Source organism: Thamnophis elegans, chromosome 2 (genome assembly GCF_009769535.1).
Source record: "Thamnophis elegans isolate rThaEle1 chromosome 2, rThaEle1.pri, whole genome shotgun sequence".
Taxonomy (NCBI): domain Eukaryota; kingdom Metazoa; phylum Chordata; class Lepidosauria; order Squamata; family Colubridae; genus Thamnophis; species Thamnophis elegans.
The window spans coordinates 106,491,231-106,497,689 of record NC_045542.1 but is presented as its reverse complement, the minus strand read 5'-3'; positions in this window follow the sequence as shown (position 1 = coordinate 106,497,689).

The following is a 6,459-nucleotide window of genomic DNA, read 5'->3' as shown; positions in this document are numbered from 1 at the left end:
CAATTCTGTTATTCTATATTCTAAATTCCGTCTCAAAAATACCATGACCAATTTTGGTCACCATACTACAAAATGATGTTGAGACTTTTGAAAAAGTTCAGAGAAGAGCAATTATGGTGTTCAAAGGCCTGAAGACTAAAACATATGAAGAACAGCTGCAGGATTTGGGTTTGGCTAGTCTAAATAAAAGAAGAATTAGGGGTGACATGATAGTATTGCAGTATTTGAGGGACTGCCACAAAGGAGAGGGGGTCAAATTATTCTCCAAATCGCTACAGGGCAGGACAAGAAACAATGGTTGGAAATTAATCAAAGAGAGAGCAACCTGGAATTGAAAAATTTCCTAACAGTGAGGACAATTAACCACTTTGTCTTCAGAAATCATGGGTGTTCCATCATTGGATGTTTTTAAGAAGAGTCCAGATCGTCACTTATCTGAAATAGTATAGGTTCTCCTGCTTGAACAAGGGGCTGGACTAGAAGACCTCTAAGGTCCCTTCCAGCTCATTTTTCTATTATTGCTTAACTCTTTATTATACACATGATGTGTCCCCTTATTATTTTACACTTCCAGCATGATGTTTGAGAGGCAACACATACTGTATGCTGAAGTGTTTGGGAATCAGGAAAAAATGTTGAGCTACATTTCAAACTGCATTTGAGAATTGTCTGCCTTGATACACTGATATTAAAGCAGCTTTTTAAAACAAGGATACCAAATGCAATGTAGGAAATTTTTAAACAAGTGTCATTTTTATTATTAAATGAAGTGCAGTCTGAATTAAATGAAGATTCTGTATGTCAGCAGACATGTCATTCGGGGTTTGGGACATAGCTTGTACTTTTAAAGAATCAGACTGGCAGTTTAGAGATGTTCTTGGAACCTTTATTGGTCTTTAGAGAGAATATGTCTGTTTTGGGTGAGAAATGCCTTTGGCTAAAATACAGTATTAACAGAACCCTTTCCTTGAATGGAGATTTAACAGTGTATTAATGGTCCCAGAGTCACATTTATTTTAAGGTGTTATATTTTCTACTCGTAAAGGATTATGTGTTTTCCTTGGAAAGTGTAAAAAAATTGGTTGGTGGAAAATGCTGCAGCTAGATTTCTGTCAAAGGCTGACATATCATTTCTATTATCAGGCTACCTTGCTATCACTTTTTATAAAGTTCCAAGTTTATTTGCTTTTTGCATCCCTCTCTACCATTCTCATGCGTGTTTCTTTTGCAGGTGAGAGGATTTTTTATTTTAAACAATTCATGTGGTAGTTTTCATAGTGTTTATACAAAACAGCCCCACGTGGTTGATCTTTAGATTTCTTTCATTTACAGTAATATCCTTTTTTTTAAAAAAAAAAAAGATAAAATCTTCTTTTTCTTTCTGCAATATGTTATCAAAAGGCTGAACCTTAAACATGCCTCAAGCCATGAGAGAAAAGCAGCAGAGCAGGAAGCCAAGCTATTGTCACAACCAGTGACGTGCGGTGAGCTTCATGGCCGGTGAGGCAAGCGCGAAAGTCCCACTGAAACTCCGGCGGCGGTAAGGCTTTAAAGTGGTGGCAGAGCCCCGGTGGCAGGACTTTAAAGTCCCGGTACCCTCCGCCATAGAGTGGGACCCGGCACCCCGTGGCTCTATGGCCGGTGGCGCCAGGACTTTAAAGCCCTGCTGCCAGGGCCCTGCTGCCGCTTTAAAGCCCTGCTGCCTGGGACAAAGCAAGGAAGACTTCCTTGGTCGGGCCCAAGAGGGACGTCGGGAAGAGCTATATGTGGCGGGCGGCCTTGGTGAAGCTTGTGCTCAGGGCAGGAGCCCCCTCTAGTCCACCCCGAAACTCCTGGAGCGAACGAGAAGCCGGCCTGCCTCGTTGAGTTCCCAGGAAGCCGCCTCGGCGCTGCGACTCTCTCTGCAGCTGTCCGGCAAGAGGACCAGGCGAGCGACGGGCCCCGTGTCCAGCGTGAAGCAGTGCAGCACTTCCCCGTTGAAGAGGTCCCACCAGACAACTCAGGAGTCCCAGCTCCCGGAGAGCAGCCAGCAAGACGCCGGCCGGCCGGGCAGCACCAGCAGGGCTGTCACGCCACTGGTGCTGGCGCAGCTCAGCACGCATGCCGCGGTGGCATCTGCGAGAAAGAGTCAGGTGGGTAGCAGCCAGTACCGCCAAGATCACCCCCCGCTCCGTGTTTCTGCAGCCCAGGAGCCCCGGCTGAGGCGGGTGTTGCGCGGGGGCTCCTGCTGGCCCCTGGGAGCAGGCGGGAGAGGAGTGGGTGGCACAGAATGCTCCCCAAGGGGGAATCCAGCAGCACGTCTCCCAGACCCAGTCCCGCAATGCCAGCCTCAGCCGGGGCTCCTGGGCTGCAGAAAAACAGGGTGGGGGGTGATCCTGGCAGTACTGGCTGCTACCTGCCTGACTCTTTCTCATGGCCAGCCCGGAAGGCATGCCGGCACTTTAAAGTTCATGCCACCTCGGCCCACCATAGAGCGAAACATGTCCTGGTTTGTGGCCGGGAGGCACGCTGACTCTTTAAAGTGCATGCCGCTGCCCCAGCCATACAGCGGGGCGGCAGCATTCACTTTAAAGTGCCAATGTGCCTCCCGGCCACAAACCAGGACATGTTTCACTCTATGGTGGGCTGAGGCGACATGGCTTTAAAAAATAAAAAATAAAAATAAATGTGCCAGCCCACGCGCCAGCAGAGATGGGTAAAAAAATCACACACAAACACACAAACACACACACACACACATAATAAAAACAAATTACAATTACTTACATTACAAATAATTTTGAATCTCCCCCCTCCCTCCGTCTGATCCACATACCTTTTCCAGCTGTGGATTTCAACTCTCCTCTTGTCTGCCAGCCATGATGAAAATGCAAAAAATTAAATAAGAAAGCAACTTACTTAGGCAAGGCTGCCAAGGCATGATTTGCTGCTCCCAGATCAGGAGGCGGGAGAACTATGGGCATCCTTTGCATAAGGAATTTTTCGCCTTTTAACCCTTACTTAACTCTGAGCAAGCATTAAAAGGTGAACAATTCCTTATGCAAAGGAAGCCCATAGTTCTCTCGCCTCCCCCTACAGTTAGCACTAAGCAGATTCAGAGTCACTGTGACTCTGGAGTCTAGCAGCAACTACCTTAGCCTTTTTAATTATTTTAAAAATTATTTTCTTTTCCTCATGACACTGGTGAGGCCCCGCCTCCCCTGCCTCCCCTGACTGCACATCCCTGGTCACAACTGAAGCATCCAAACATAGTCACCTATATAGAGTCCTGGGAAGAGAAGGATGACTTACTGTACATTGTCATGGGCTTCTGTGAACTTACACCATAACCTGAAAGAGCAGAAAGGACAACTTCTTCCTGAGTCTCAAGTGGTGGAGTGGCTTGTTCAGATTGCTATGGCATCTCACTTCCCTTTACTAGATAGTTCTGGTATCACTGAATTTTAGCACGAATTAATTTTAATTGTTTTTTCATTTTCTAATGTGTTCTAAGAAGACTCTTGCTAGTTTCCATGCATATTTGTAATGAGCATAGAAAATAATATAGTCTTCTTGACCATCTTATTCGTACCTACGGAATCCTGTGATTCGTAATAATGACTATGCAGTTTGGCAGATATATTAGACCTCCCTCTGCGAGGAGCTCATGATCTATTATATAATTGTTTCTTTTTTCATGCTGTAGTTCCATAAAGTAAACTTGATATGTAATTTGTGAATTCCGTTGTTTTATTTTTCAGTATTTGTCTGAGAAGCATATTCTTCACAGAGATCTTAAAACTCAAAATGTTTTCCTGATGCATTCAAATATTATTAAATATAAAAACATTATCAAAGTACAAAGCAAAGTCCTTGATAATAAAGGGAGGGTCTTAAATAAGAGAAGATAATAGAAAATGTATATAGTAATTACAATGTAAAATAATCAGAAACAGTTAATGGATCTATGATAAGGTGACCAGCATCCCAATTTTGGCAGGACAGTCATGATTTTTAACAATTTGTCCTGTGTCCCGGGGCGTTTTTAAAAAGTCCCAATTTTCTGGCTTCATGTTGAAAGCCCAGTGGATTTGCTTAAGAAATCCTAACCGGGGCAAGACAAAAGACACCCTGTCTAACCTCTCTCTCTGTCTCAGTACTTTCATTGAAGAAATTAAAATGTTAAAGCAAGAAAACGGACCCCCCCCCGCCCTTTTACCTCCTTTTATAAGAAAAAATGACCCAGTACCATAGAGCTCCAGGAAATACTTTGGCTAGAGAAGTAGCGACTGTTCCTTCCTGGATTTCCCAGATGGAAGGGGCACGGAGGTTGGAAGTTGGCTGGTGTGGGAAAAAATGGTGGCTCATCATCATTATCAAGGTTTCTTTGAAAAATATTTCCCTGGGACTAATTTCACCATTTTAATTTGCTCATTTCTTTGTATTAACATCTACATCATTCTGGATTGACTTGGAGTGCCTGCCTGCTGGTAAGTGAGCTGGGTTTTTTTCTTTTATTTTTTTTAATGTATTTTAAAATAATATTTTATTTATTGTGCAGAGGATTTTTTAAAATAGTTTTATTCTGTGTGGATTCTTTTTTAAAATTGTCTTAGACTATTTAAAAAAAGATTCTATCCAAAATAAATTGAAGTGAAACCATTTTTAAAAATTCTATGCACAATACTTTGAAATGTATTGTGCATAGAATTTTTAAAAATAGTTTTACTTCAATTTATTCTGTGTGGAATAGTTTGAAATGTTTTACTTCAATTTATTCAGTGTGGATTTTTTTTAAATTGTCTTAGACTATTTAAAAAAAGATTCTATCCAAAATACAAAATACCAGCTGCAGTTATTCACTTAAGAACTGTGGCAAGAAAGGTGGTAGAGTGACCAAAGTTACAATGGCATTGAAAAAAGTGACTGATGACCATTTTTCACACTTAGCGACCATTTTCACACTTAGCAACCGTTGCAGCATCCTCATGGTCACGTGATCAAAATTTTGATGTTTGGCAACAGTTACAATTTATATTTGTAAATTGTAGTTATGTTGAAATAAAAAAAATATTACAATACTATTTTTGCGTTGTGTGAAAATTTTTGTTGCTCCGTATAAAACTTTTAATCAAGCCCCCCCTCCCCCAGTCAAAGGTGTCCCTCTTTACCAATCTGAAAATCTGGTCACCTTAATCTATGAGGAAAGTGAAGGGAGGAAATGGACAGCCTTTGTTTTTCAATACAAGAGAATGTTTGTCTGTCTGTCTATTTGCCTATCTCAGGGTTGAACTGTGGAGATCTTGGTGCTTGCAGATGTTTCATTCTCTGACTATGTCATTAGTGGCAGTGAGTTACAGGTTTGCTCTCTGTTTGCTGCTCTACAATGCGGAATAAAATATTTTTTTTTCTGTTTTCCAAGTCTTTTTCTTGTAAGCTGAAAGCTAAGAATCATTTTAATAAAATATCATCTCTTCCTCAAGAGAGTGGCATTGCATCTTTTATATCCATGATGTGTGCATGTTTTTTGATGTGTCTGTGCACAGACTCCTTGTCCATTCATTTGTACTGTTTGGCTCCCCCCCACCCCCATATCATTTGTTGGCCCAACAGCCACCCCTTGGCTCTATATTAGCCCTGAAGTCCAGAGGCAAGTTATTTCAGATGGTAAACGAGTGCATTAAAAGTCAATACATATAAAATCAGTAGTAGCCACCTGTAGAAAAGGAAAAAATACTATATACATACATACACACAGAGAGAGCGGGGGGACACATACACATCACAATGCCCCTCCTTATCTTCCCTCCCAGACATCCTGCACTTTTCCCGCATGTTGCTATTCTTCTTCATACTTATGGCCTCCTCATTCTCCATAATAAAGTTATTATATTTGAGAGCAGAGGAGAATTTAGTTCTGTATCTCTATGATGCCAAGCTTCCCTAATAACTATTTAACAAAGCTCTCTATTGGCAGATGCAGATAATATTAAAATAAGCCATGGGATTCTCCTCTCAATTACATCCATAAAGAAAAAGATATTGTAGTCATTCAGGGTATGGATAAGTAAAAAATCCACTGATGGCACCAACTGGAGTCTGAACAGTGAACACCTTTTGCCTGTTGGATTCTTTCCACAATGATAATTAATGGCGGTTCTGCTATTATTACTCTGAGCACTGTCGGGAAATAATATTGCCACTCTCTGCTTGACTGCTTGGGAATCGGTCTTGAAAATTTGGTAAGATTCCATCTTGTTCACTGTACTATTTAATATCTATCTGAAACAGCTGGATTTGGAGCAGTTATAATCAATGGGTTGGTGATAGTTGCCAATATGCCAATATAGTGGCCTTTCCTGCAAACTGGGGGTTTGAGATTTCAAGCATCTCTGCATTTTAATATTATTCCTGAAATGAGAAATGTTCTTTAGAATAAATTGCTATTGGAGCTCTCTCTCTCTCTCTCTCTCTCCCTCC